The sequence below is a fragment of the Eriocheir sinensis genome, chromosome 22 (assembly GCF_024679095.1).
Source record: "Eriocheir sinensis breed Jianghai 21 chromosome 22, ASM2467909v1, whole genome shotgun sequence".
In the NCBI taxonomy this organism is placed as follows: domain Eukaryota; kingdom Metazoa; phylum Arthropoda; class Malacostraca; order Decapoda; family Varunidae; genus Eriocheir; species Eriocheir sinensis.
The window spans coordinates 3,605-17,779 of record NC_066530.1 but is presented as its reverse complement, the minus strand read 5'-3'; the positions used below and the strand labels follow the sequence as shown (position 1 = coordinate 17,779).

The 14,175-nt window shown below is 41.2% G+C and overlaps 1 long non-coding RNA gene across 1 annotated transcript; it reads right to left on the bottom strand.

The window, feature by feature from the left end:
* Nucleotides 1–7,690: 7,690 nt before the first annotated feature.
* LOC127002263 (uncharacterized) lies at nucleotides 7,691–10,586 on the bottom strand. Its single transcript, XR_007755933.1, has 3 exons — nucleotides 9,764–10,586; nucleotides 8,543–8,704; nucleotides 7,691–7,978 (listed from the first exon to the last, which is right to left on the bottom strand). It is a non-coding gene; the product is annotated as an uncharacterized LOC127002263 (long non-coding RNA).
* Nucleotides 10,587–14,175: the final 3,589 nt, after the last annotated feature.

Genomic DNA, 14,175 nt, shown 5'->3' with positions numbered 1-14,175 from the left:
CAGGTGTTTGAAGTTTGTTTAAAGGGAGAGGAGTAATATCTGTTATTTCTTATCTTCACTTGTAGACGCAGTATATGTTTGATGCGCCGGTGAAACTATATTTACCATATCCATATTTACCTGACCATCTTTCTTTATGTTTCTATTTTGCTTTAACTGTTTGTTGGGCGATGAATAAAATAAACAGGAGAAAAGTAACCGTGTTTTGTTTGGGTGCTTGTGTGAGTGATATGAGAGAGAGAGAGAGAGAGAGAGAGAGAGAGAGAGAGAGATTTACATAGATTTACATGGAAAATCAGACCACACAGACCCCATGGTCCAGACTAGGTGGTCTGTCCTTAAACCTAAGTGATTCTACATTAATCAGATGGCTCCAAAACGTTGCATTTCCACCCTAGTTGATATTAAGTTGAAGGAAGTGACGGTCGAGCTTGTTTTTGAAGGAGTCAATCGTGTTACACTGGACCACTGACGGTGGGAGCTTATTCCATTCTCGCACTACAACGTTGGTGAAGAAAAATTTGGTGCAGTCTGAATTTACTTGTTTACATCTGAGTTTTACGCCATTGTTCCTCGTCCGCAAGGTGTCATCGATCATAAACAATGTTGACCTGTCTACATTCGTGAAACCGTTAAGTATTTTAAAACACTCGATCAGTTTTCCTCGGAGGCGACGTTTCTCAAGAGAGAACATGTTAAGGGTGGAAAGCCTTTCTTCGCAGGATTTGTTGCGCAAGGAAGGGATCATTTTTGTTGCCCGACGCTGAACCCCTTCTAATTTAGCAATGTCCTTTGCATGGTGGGGAGACCAAAACTGTACCGCATATTCCAAGTGGGGTCTTACTAAACTACTGTAGAGCGGAAGTATTACATCTTTATTCTTGAATAAAAAGTTTCTTTTAATGAAGCCCAACATTCTGTTCGCTTTATTTGCTGCATCGATGCATTGCTGTGAGAATATGAGGTTTGACGCGATTTTGATCCCCAAGTCCTTGACGCATTGAACGCTTTTGAGTTTAACGCCGCGCATTTCGTATTCGAACTTCTTATTCCTCGTTCCTACTTGAAGGACCTGGCACTTGTCTACGTTAAAGGGCATCTCCCATCTATCTGACCAGGCTGAAATTTTGTACAAATCCTCTTGAAGGCTTTGCCTGTCTTTGTCAGTGAGAACCGAGTTACCAATCTTTGTGTCGTCTGCAAATTTACTAATGCGATTATTGAGTCCAACATCCACGTCGTTGATGTAAATAATGAAGAGCACTGGGCCAAGAACCGAGCCCTGAGGGACGCCACTAGTGACCGGCGCCCACTCTGAGTTAAATCCGTCAATCACCACTCTTTGTTGTCTGTTGCTCAACCAATTCGCGATCCATTGGTTTACTTGACTGTCAATACCTATTTGCTTTAATTTGTAAAGTAATTTATGATTGTGGGACTTTATCAAACACCATCTTAACAACACAATGGAACATATTCTTGATCAAACGCTTTCTGGAAATCAAGATAGACTACGTCCAGTGATTTGGTTACGTCAAAAACAGTGAAGAGGTCGTTATAAAAGGTTAACAGGTTTGATAGGAAGGATCTTTTGTTACGGAAGCCATGTTGTGAGTCCCCAATTAATGAGTGGCTTTCAAGGTAACTCACAATTTTGTCTCTAATTATGCTCTCAAGTAACTTACCTACAACCGAAGTTAGACTAATGGGCCTGTAATTACCTGGTACTTTTTTGTCTCCTTTTTTAAAGATCGGTGTCACGTTAGCCTTTTTCCAATCCGAAGGGACGATGCCTTGTCGCAAGGACATACTGCATACGGTTGTGAGGGAGGAGAGTACTTCGCCCTTTGTTTCTTTGAGCAGAGTAGGATATACTTTGTCAGGTCCAGGACTTTTATTTGTTTTAAGTGATTGGAGGGCTGTAAGGATTTCATCGGTTGTTATTTCAAAATCAGGCAATGCATGCTCGGGATTTACATTAGTACTGGTATTGGTGGTAGTGGTGGGAGGACTGTCAGTATTAAACACCGAGGAAAAGTAATTGTTTAAGAGGTTTGCAATGAGTTGGCTGTCAGTCACTAGTGCACCGTCGCTGTTTGTTAAGGGTCCAATTCCACTTCTGATCGCCTCTCTGTTGTTTATGTAACTGAAGAAGGATTTCGGATTATTTTTACAGTTGGCTGCAATATTTTCTTCATATCTATACGCTTTGCCTGACATACTAATCTTTTTACTCGTCGCCTGGCATCATTATAAAGTCTAATGTTTTCGGGCGTGCTTTGTTCTTTTTTTAATCTATAAAACAATTTTCTCTCCTTGACTGAGTGTTTAATTTCGCTATTAAACCAAGGTGGGCTTTTAATAGTGTTAATTCGCTTCTCGCACAAGGGGACGAATGTGTTCTGCTGAGTGAGTAAGTGATTTTTAAAGCTTAGCCAGGCGTCCTCTACATTGCCGTCATTTGATAGTTGCATATCTATTAGTTTTCGTCTGATTTTTACGAAGTTGGCTCTTTTGAAATTGGGCACCTTTACTTTATTTTCAGTCACCGATGTTTGAGCTCTAATGTCAACGTGCACTAGTTTATGATCGCAGGAACCGAGGTGTTCTCCTACCGTGACATTACTGACTAGGTTATCTTGGGTCGCTATAACAAGGTCAAGTATGTTATTTTGTCGAGTTGGTTCAGAAACCATTTGGCTTAGATAATTTTCCTCTAAAAATTCGATCATTCTATGGGACTCACCTTCTGTACCCGACAGTGTCGCCCAGTCGACATGGGGGAGGTTAAAGTCTCCTAGTATCAGTGAGTCGCATTTATTAAGTGACTGCCTTAAGACGCTGTACATTTCAAGATCGGCATCGAGTGATTGCCCCGGAGGCCTGTAAGTGACAGATATATTTAAATTGACTTTTGCAGTGTTTACTCGCACGCACAAATGTTCAACGTTACTGTTTCTTGGTGTTTTGTCAGTGGGTTGCAAATAGCTTTTGACAAAAAGGGCGACACCACCCCTTCTACGGTTTACACGATCATTGTTGAAGAATATGTAGCCATCTATGTTGTATTCGGAACTTAAGTCAATATTTGTGGTGTTGATAAATGTTTCGGTTATAGCAATTACGTCAAAGTTTTCTGTCAGAGCAAGACATCGCAGTTCATCAAACTTGTTTTTTAGGCTACGCGCATTGAAACTAAGGACTCTTAGGTTATCTTGAGGCTTGGTAATAGAGGTGGTGGTACTGGCGGGTTCAACGTTACGAGTTTGTTGCGGTGTATGGTGTATATTTACACGGGCGGGATGGAAGGACGTGGCTGAGAGTCGTTTTTTGTTGTTCGGGCGTTACGTACGGCGTCGTTGAGGAGCCTTCCCAGTCTGGCTGCCCCGATGGGGGACAGGTGTATGCCGTCCCTTTGGAAAAGTTTACTCTGGCCGTAGAAATGGTTCCAGGCGTTAAGGAACTCGACGTCAAGCTCTCCGCAGAGAGTCTGTCGGCGGTTGTTGAGGCTGAAGGCCTTACTGTAGAAGTCGCCCTCATCCCACGTCCGTGGTAGAATTCCTGAAATCAAAATATTAGGGGATTTAGACTTATACTGCTGGATGAGCCTACGGTACTTGTCCAGCAGTTCCTCAGACCGGGTCGTGGTGACGTCGTTTGTACCTGTGTGGAGAACAAAAAGTGAGTCATTAGAGGCCTCAGCGGAGACCTCGTCCAGGGCAGCTGTGATGTCGTCAACACCAGCTCCAGGATAACAGTAGTTACGCCTACAACGGGGGACTCTGCCACATAATTCAACCACCTGATGGCGAATCATACAGTCACCGACCAAGAAGGTGCTCTGTTTCTCGTCCTCCTCCTCCAGTATGGCAAATCTGTTGTAGGAATGAGTAGGATAAATGGCTCTTGGGGCGGGTCTGGCTCCTCCTCTCACGGGGGTGAAGCATTCAGCGTCAGCTCTACCGGTCACCTGTGACGTGTCTTCTTCGGAAGGTGGCTGGGCATCGAGTGCAGGTGCGGAGGGTGATGAGGCGTCACTTGCAGCAGGGGCGACGATGTTGGCCTGGATAAACTCCTGCAAGGTATCAACAGTACTTGTTAGTTCGGTGATCTTCTCGCCAGCCGTCAGCCTTTCGTCCTGTTGAAGGAGTCTCGTTTCCATCTGCTGTGTCAACAGGCAGATCTTGCAGACGGTCGATCGTCCTGAGAAGAAATGACCAGAGAAGTTTCCTGTGCAAGTCGAGCATTTCTTTAGCGCCATCTTGGTAAGGAGGAGAGAGCAAGTGATTAGTGTTTATCTATATATTTGCTTTTCTTTTTCTTTTTCGTAAGGCAGAGGGACGCGCGCGTGAATAAGTTAGAGAGAGAGAGAGAGAGAGAGAGAGAGAGAGAGAGAGAGAGAGAGAGAGAGAGAGAGAGAGAGAGAGAGAGAGAGAGAGAGAGAGAGAGAGAGAGAGAGAGAGAGAGAGCACCGAATTGTCACGCACCTGCTGGGTACTATGGAGTCTGCAGGAGAGATGGTCAGCCGAGAACCGTCCCCTTAAGGGGAGCGTCTGCCATGTTCTAAGATATTATCAGAGGATCACCATTTTCTCACAGGTGATGTGTACCTTGAGTAGGAACATCATGTACAGTTTTGGTGAAGATTTGTTGAAAAAAAAAAAATTATGAATTTTTTCAAAAATTTCAAAATTTTGAAATTGAAAAAAAGCATATTTAGAGTTTAGATAGCTCAAAAATAAAAACACCACTGGAACGGGCATACAAAATAAGTGTATTCCTAGAGATTACTTTTCCATTTTTTTTTGTTTTTTTTGTTTGTTTTGTTTCTTCAAAGTTTAAACTTAGAAAATTTATATAAAAATTTTGATGATGTTTATCCAGATTCTGATCACTAGCATTTATAGCTAATTTTTTTCTCTTTCCAACGCTATCTTTATGTTTGTGCTAGGTCCATAAATAACTTAGAAATATCAAATAAATGCGCGTGTGACCCTGTTTTGAGAAAACGAAGGAAAACTAAATTTATCGATCGCCCATCGATTCTGCTCTCCGATGACAATGTATTGGTAATGAATGTCAATGTAACTCTAACCCTGTGTAACCACAACATCTTAGTGCAAATTAGCATTGCATTTACAGTTGTTGTGTCCCATATTTTGGCACCTGGTCCCCCCTCCTTGTCGGAGGTATTACTTGGTCGAAGCCAAGGGTATCAGAAGACGCCACCTTCCTCATTGTAGCCAGGTTTTGGGACTAGAACTGACCAGGCTGATAGTCTGCACTTGGTGTTGTCTTCAGTCTCTTCATGGCCCTGGGTCTTTGGTGCCTTTGCAGCTCCTTTGTTTGGCGTTTCAAACCCTTTTCGATGTCTGGGTTTGTCCCGAAGAGTTTGGTTAGGAGGCTGCTCTTCTCGTACCCAATATTATGTTCCAGGGTAGCAAGCTGAGTGATAAACTTTACCCTGTAGTAGCCAAAAATTACGGACATAAAAGCACTGATTCATGTATGCATATTTTGGCGCGTAAAGCGCTCTGTATGGCAACACTACCAGATATTTAAAGGGCCGCCAGACCGCGCGAGGATTTAAATTTTAAAAAACTAACCTCGCCACGTGACACCCCATTGTATCTCTGGTATGATGAGCCCATAAAGTGAATTTCGAGGAATTAAAAATATTCATCAAAAATACCCCCCCAGACGCTCCCCTTAATCGGAGGTTGGAAGAAAAATGGCGCTGGGCTGCCCTTAGCAGGACCCGGGTGAGGAACTAGGCAGTCTACTTAACCGCTACGGAAGGGCGCGCCGAGTTGCTAAAAAACACTCCATTATATAGAAGGAGAAGCGAGACGGAGGTTGCTATGCGCAGTTATCTTGGCGTGACCTTGTAAAGTGCTTTCTCCGCGATAAGTCACTCACTCATCTTTTTATAGCAGCTGAGTGGGGGAGTCAAACGTGAGGACGCATCCACTTATAACTGTCCCTCGCTCTCAACACAACGCAGCACCATTACCGTTATCTGCTTATTTCAATTGGTAAAAGCAAAGCTTAAACATTTCTGCAAGATGGCGCCACTATAAACACTCGCCTGCGCCAGAACGGGTTGGGCCAACCATCAGGCCCCACCTGGAAGAAGCCTTGGGCCGACCATCAGGCCCCATCGGGAAGATGCCTACCGGCGCAATAGGCAGCAAAGTAAAAAAAAAAAAAAATAAATAAAAAAAAAAAAAGGGCACATATTTGACAAGGCTTGCGTAGTAGAAGTTGTCTATTTGCAGTATTGTTATGACCCGTCTGGTAGTTTGATCATTCTTTTGTGTCATGAACCTTCAAAATAAAGCATTAGAACGCGGTAGATATCCTTTTTTTTTTTGGCCTTTGAAATAATTTGATGTGAGAGGCAGCCATTGCGCTCGCTCTGGAACACTGGCTCAAAATAAACATACAGAGCTCATTAAACCCCAATATTTTAGATGAAAACGTCACAAAATAAGGCGAGCGATGTTTTTACTTTTATTTTTGCGGATAAACTTTAATTGTTATATTAGCCTTTGAAAATTATCGTACCAAGATCCCCAGCATACATATTTGACACGCGTCTCGTAGGAGTTTTGGGCATTTCCAGGGGTAGTTTACTGGCCCTGGTGTTAGTTTAACCCTTCTACTATGCTATGATTGTGGAAAGGCACTCATGAAAGCCTGATTGATCTCCTTTTTGACCTTTGGAAATATTTAATGTTAGAGGTGGAAGCTTCAGTGTTCCTCGCGGCTATGGACGGGTGCACATGCCCTGCCTTGTGTGACAAGTAAATAAGCCGAATAGTGACCAAAACAAAAGCCATTCATGCCTCATAACCGAGAAATAATGACTAAGAGGATAAAGAGCGTATGGACAGACACAAAGTGACCCTGGACTAAAGGAGAAAAGGAGGGACTGAGATGTCTACTGAAGCTGCTGGCCGGACCCCAAGGCGCACAGGTGAATGCCTCTTATTAATATGTGAGCTTGTAGTAGTCAGTAGTCAGGATGCATGTGAGCGTAGTAGTTGAAAGACGTTTGGTAGTAGTAGTAGTACAGGTCCGTAATTTTGGCAGATTTTGGGGGTCTTGATCTGGATCTGGATTATAATGCCCAGGGGGTAAATACGGAGTCACTACGCGCCTCCAATATTGCCCCCACGAGAATAATAACCTTTATAGGTGTGTTTGTCACAGGTGTCTTTCCTGGTGGGTGATGTGGCTGGTGGCAAGGTTGACATCCAGCCAGAAGCCTCATAGTTTGTCACAGGCCATGCAGAGGAGGCTGGGCAGCTCTAACTTTTCATTCTCTTTGGCCTCAGGTCACCCAGGCAGAGGTAGGCTGGACAAGTTTCATTCTAATAACGGCTCCAGTATACCAAGTGAAGGCAGGCTTGGTTTGTACATTTTCTTTCCCAGGGCCATTTTGCCCTGTCAGAGATAAACTGGACAGGTCTTTTTTCTTTTAATGACACCAAATTACTGAGTGAAGGCAGGTTAGTAGGTTGGTATAATATATATTTCCGGACAATTTACAGTTTCACCTAGTGAAGGCAGGCTGGGTAGGCCATTCATCTTATGCCCCCAGTTCATCCAGGGAAGGGTCACTATGGGGACAAGTTTTCTTACTTCATTCCTGGGTCATGGTTGTAGGGAATAATAACACCATAAGTGAAGGAAAACTACCTTTATTTGATTAAACAATTGCAAGTTAAGGACACTCTCCGTTATTTAGTCACACAATTGGTATGCCGTTTCTTCATCAAGATTAATGCTGGATAAAGTTGATTAATTTGTTTGATAACCATTAAGCGTAAAAATTTAACATCTGTGCAGTAATTCAGTACCAAATTCTATAAATTCAAAGCTAACAGAGAGAGAGAGAGAGAGAGAGAGAGAGAGAGAGAGAGAGCAGCATTCATGAGATTTGTCCTGCATTTCGAATCAGCACATCATGGATCTGTGGAAGAAATATATTTCCCATTATTACAAAGATTTACATGGATGATGAGACCACACATACCCTAAGGTCCGGACTCGGTGGTCTTTTCTTAAACCAATGTGAAACAACACCCAACGGCCACCAAGACATTGCATTTCTGCCTTTGCATCTACCTTAAGGTATAGGAAATGGCCGTTCAGTTTAATATTAAATGAACCAGTTGTGTTGTACAGCAACGTTGGAGAAAAAGTTTGCTGCAGTATGAATATAACTGTTAACACTTTTGCTGTGCCCAGCCCCTTGGGGCAAGTTCCCATGAGAAGACAGGGTGTCAGATATATAGATTGATATATTGTCTGTTTCCTAATTCATGATGCTTAATTCTTATCTCTCCATGTTATATCCAGAATTTTTACTTTGTTCTTCTTTGCACTTATCTTTTTCTCTAGATTTTTTACAAGGCAAAAAGTTTCTGATCCTTATGTCAGAAATGACAATACATTGATGGTACTGTATACAATAAACCCATATACATAATATACATATAGAAACCCAAGAGAAAACGACTAACATTAAACTGACCTGAACATGGGGAGGGACAGAGAGAACGTGGACTAAAGTGGCAGCGATGTCATCAGCTTCCAAGCTCTTCTGATCATTGTAGAACTTCTTAGCAGCACTTGCATTTTGTGCCAAGTGACAATTCACAACAAACTCTGTCACCACCCAACCTGGACTGATGGCCTACAGGTAGGAGGAAAAAGACATTAGCAATGTTATCTTGTTTATTATATATTCTTTAACCATCCAGTATTCTCTGCAGTGCAGTGGTTAGTGTTCCAAACTATGAATCTGTGGGCCTGAGATTGAATCCCAGCCTGGGCAGTCAGCATTCAGCCCACCCAGTAGTTCATCCTTGTTTGCAGGATGGTTGATAAATGGGTACCTGGAGAACCTGGGGAAGATAAACTGTGGGAACCCGAATGTTACACTGGCTCTGTGTCGGGTAAATGGGTTCTCTCCCGACACATGCTCAAAGGGCCAACAGGGCAGAGATGAGCACTGCTGCCATACGCAGCTGTAGCATATGCTCCTAACTTTACCTTTATCCTCTATTCTTGCCCTTGAAGTTGTGTATTAGATAGATAGTAAATGGAATTGTAAAGGAATTTGCCTGTAAGAAAGTAATTAAGTCCAAGTACGAGTGCAGTGATGTCACCTGCACTCATGGTCCCCAACCCTTGCAGACTTGTCAGCTTCACACGTCTCCATCAATTGGACATTTATAATAAGCAAAGTCTTCACATTACTGATCAATCATAATGTATTTCTGTATCTTAGATATTGACCAGAGTTGTTAAGAGGTCTCAGTCAAGCAGTAGAGGCGCATGCTGGAAATTTAAGGATGTATTGAGCAAAATTGTTTATAAAGCTCAGTCATTGTAGGCTAAACCTATAATACAAGCTCTCCCTTCCTATGCCATTCTCTTAAGACTTAAGAGCAGTTTCAACAATATCAGTTTGCCAGACCCTGTTCCCTATGAGCTTTCAATGAACTATTTCTTCAGATTATGCTACATTCAAGACATTAATATTCAGCAGTAGAAATAATATGCTGCAAATAGCCCATGGAAAAACAATTAGAAATGAAGTATGTAAAGTTTAATTAAGCCAAAGTATATAGAATAGAAGCTCTTATAGAGTTTTAGATTGGCAACAACTGACATCTCCTAGTAGGGGATGTAGCCTATGCTAATTCCCTAACAATGCCATCAGGTCAAAATACAACTCAGTCTTCCTTACGGATATCCTGATGTTGGAGTTAACTTCCCTCAGCTCCTGCCGCAGTCCCTCAGTGAGTGCTGTGACAGCGAACTTGGTGGAGGAGTAGAAGTGAAGACCTCTACTAGGGGAGACATGATGACCGGCCACACTAGTTGGGTGTAAAGAGAGAATAAGATGAATTTGGAAAGTGTCTACTATTTTGTATTCATCTGTTGTCCAGAACTTTGTCGAAGGGAAATTTAACTGAAAACTGTACACAGCCTGTCATAGGAGTAGTAAGGATTAAGGGCTTCCCCTCAAGCATGTCCCCCTTTACCAATTAGTATATGTCATTGACCAATCCCGGGGTTGCAAAAAATCATTATTATTATTATTTTTTTTTTATTAATATCAGTTTTTTATTTAATTTGATTTATTTTTTTCTTTAATAATTTTTTGGTGTACATTGCTTGTTTCACTTTTATAACGATCTTTTCTTGTAAGAAGCTTTGCCAGTGTCAAATGAAACTGTAGGTTAGTGTTGTTACATTGCCCAAAATGAGTTTTCACTTGAAAATCCTGAGTAGGGAAACATTGATGGTTTAAGCAGTTCTGAAAAGTTAAAATTACCAGCACATAAATACAGAGAACCAGAAGAGGGACTTCAGTCAGCATGTCAAATTTTTGTCATATTATAAGAAATTGCTCAATTACTTTCCTGTACATTAAAAAAAAAAATTGTTCATCAAACCTCATAATTATATTTATTGTTGTTATCAACAGAAAGACATCACTTTCCTTTTTTATGCTTTTGAATAATTGTCTTGTAAGAGAAGGCAGTCATTCACTGGTGTCTGATTTGCTACAGGACCAGTTCAGGATCGCTATAGGATCAGTACAGGACAAGCAGACTGGTGCTTGTCCTCTATAAGTGGATCACATTTTCTTCCTTTTACCATATATATATATATATATATATATATATATATATATATATATATATATATATATATATATATATATATATATATATATATATATATATATATATATATATATATATATATATATATATATATATATATATATATATATATATATATATATATATATATATATATATATATATATATATATATATATATATATATATATATATATATATATATATATATATATATATATATATATATATATATATATATATATATATATATATATATATATATATATATATAGATATATATATATATATATATATATATATATATATATATATATATATATATATATATATATATATATATATCTAGATATATATATCCCTGCCGCTCCTGTACACCCTCTGGACCCACCCAAGAGGCGATGCTTCTGGCATTTTGCTTCAGCTCGGTGGGACAACCTGAGGATGTACTTTTCCAATTTCCCGTGGAATGATTACTGCTTCCAGGATAGAGATCCCTATGTGTGTGCTCAGTGCATCACAGAGGTGATTGTCTCTGGAATGGAGGCATACATTCCACGTACTTTCTCTACTCCTCACGCTAAAAAGCCTTGGTTTAATCACGCTTGTTCTCGTGCTGTCAATGATAGAGAGGTAGCTCACAAAAGATACCAGAGCCTTCAAACTAATGCTAATTATGAACTTTACATTTCTGCCCGAAATCGTACCAAATCTATTCTCCGACTAACCAAAAATTCTTTCATTAATAGAAAATGTCAAAACCTTGCTTTCTCTAACTCTTCCCGTGACTTCTGGCATCTAGCCAAAAACATCTCCTCCAACTTCACTTCTTCATCTTTCCCTCCACTCCTCAGTCCTGACGGCAACACTGCCGTCTTATCTATCTCTAAGGCTGAACTCTTCTCTCAAACTTTTTCTAAAAACTCCACTCTGGACGATTCTGGGCATATTCCTCCTACTCATCCCCCCTCTGACTCCTTTATGCCTGTTATAAAGATTCTTCAAAATGATGTTTTCTATGCCCTCTCTGGCCTCAATCCTCAGAAGGCTTATGGACCTGATGGAGTGCCTCCTATTGTCCTTAAAAACTGTGCCTCCGTGCTGTCACCTGCCTGGTCAAACTCTTTCGCCTCTGCCTGTCAACATCTACCATTCCTTCCTGCTGGAAGTATGCCTTCACACAGCCTGTACCTAAGAAGGGTGACCGCTCCAATCCTCAAACTACCGTCTTATAGCTTTACTTTCTTGTCTATCTAAAGCTTTTGAATCAATCCTTAACCGGAAGATTCAAAAGCACCTTTCCACTTCTGACCTTCTATCTGATCGCCAATATGGGTTCCGCAAGGGGCGTTCTACTGGTGATCTCCTAGCCTTCTTAACTGACTCTTGGTCATCCTCTCTTAGCCGTTTCGGTGAAACCTTTGCTATTGCACTGGACATATCAAAAGCTTTTGATAGGGTCTGGCACAAATCTTTGCTTTCAAAACTACCCTCCTACGGTTTCTATCCTTCTCTCTGTACCTTTATCTCCAGTTTCCTTTCTGACTTTTCTATTTCTGCTGTGGTAGACGGCCAATGTTCTTCCCCTAAACCTATTAACAGTGGTGTCCCACAGGGTTCTTTCCTATTTCCCTCTTTTCTGTTGTTCATTGATGATCTTCTTTCCAAAACGAACTGTTCTATCCATTCCTACGCCGATGATTCCACTCTGCATTATTCAACTTCTTTTAATAGAAGACCCACCCTTCAGGAACTTAACGATTCAAGGCTGGAGGCTGCAGAACGCTTAGCTTCAGACCTTACTATTCTTTCCGATTGGGGCAAGAAGAACCTGGTGTCCTTCAACGCCTCAAAACACAGTTTCTCCACCTATCCACTCGACGGAATCTTCCAAACAACTATCCCTATTCTTTGACAACACTCAGCTATCACCTTCCTCAACACTAAACATCCTTGGTCTATCCTTAACTCAAAATCTCAACTGAAACTTCATATCTCATCTCTTACTAAATCAGCTTCCTCGAGGCTGGGCGTTCTGTACCGTCTCGGCGAGTTGTTCTCCCCGGCACAGTTGCTGTCCCTTTAGAGGTGACTTGTCCTCCCTCTTATGGAGTATGCTTCTCATGTGTGGGGGCTCCACTCACGTAGCTCTTCTTGACAGAGTGGAGTCAAAGGCTCTTCATCTCATCAGCTCTCCTCCTCATACTGATAGTCTTCACCTCTCAAATTCCGCCGCCATGTTGCCTCTCTTTCTATCTTCTATCGATATTTCCACGCTGACTGCTCTTCTGAACTTGCTAACTGCATGCCTCCCCCTCCCGGCCCCGCTGCACACGACTTTCTACTCATGCTCATCCCTATACTGTCCAAACCCCTTATGCAAGAGTTAACCAGCATCTTCACTCTTTCATCCCTCACGCTGGTAAACTCTGGAACAATCTTCCTTTATTTGTATTTCCTCCTGCCTACGACTTGAACTATTTCAAGAGGAGGGTATCAGGACACCTCTCCTCTCGAAATTGACCTCTTTTTGGACACCTTTGATCTCTGTTCGGGAGCAGTGAGTAGCGGGCTTTTTTTTACTTTTTCTTACGCCCTTGAACTGTCTCCTTAGCTGTAAAAAAAATCGCGTTTTTCTCAAAACTCGTACAAAATGAATATAAAAATATTTTTTGCTTTTATTTTCCGCACGACTTTCATGAAACTTTAGGACATACAAGATCATATATCGTACAAATATTCTACAAGTTTTTTTTTTTTTTTAAATCGGCATAGTTTCGAAATATGGGAAAATTATCCGAAAACAAAAAAAAAAACATTTTAGAGATAAAAAAAAATAGTCTTCAAAAAAACATCTTGACAAATTATTAGAATAACAATGAATTATCAGATGTGCTTGTCACAAGGAGATCACTAAAAACAATTGGCTGAGAAAAATTTATTCAAAGTTTTCAAAAAAATAACGAAAAATAATTTTCTTAATTTTTCATTTCATCTGATCAGCTTGAAATGTTCATATTTTAACAAAGGTACTAATATATACAACACGTAAACTATTCATGACCATAGATGCAATTTTAGTCCACGGCGGACTTTCCCTTCCATATGCACTGTACTATGTTTTGCATGTCTTTTCTCTTGTCTGAGACCTTGTACTGTTCTCCCTGTACACATCAAATGCTATGTGTGTTTGTGGAGATATCCTGTGTTGAATGAGTAACATGGGACAGGAACCTACTGGCCATATCTTTGAAAGTGATGGGCAGTGTGGTAGAGGGAGCAGGCAGCGACTGGATTACAGCATGGCCATCATATATCACAGGTGGACGTGGAATTCAGCCCACACGGGATTCAGCCCATGGAATTCAGCCCACACGCAGAGGCTCACGAAATTCAGCCCACGCGCGCAGTTTCACGGGATTCATTGGATTGCCCACGGGTTCACTGCCCATTCAGGAATCCAGCCCACGGGGGATTCAGCCCACAC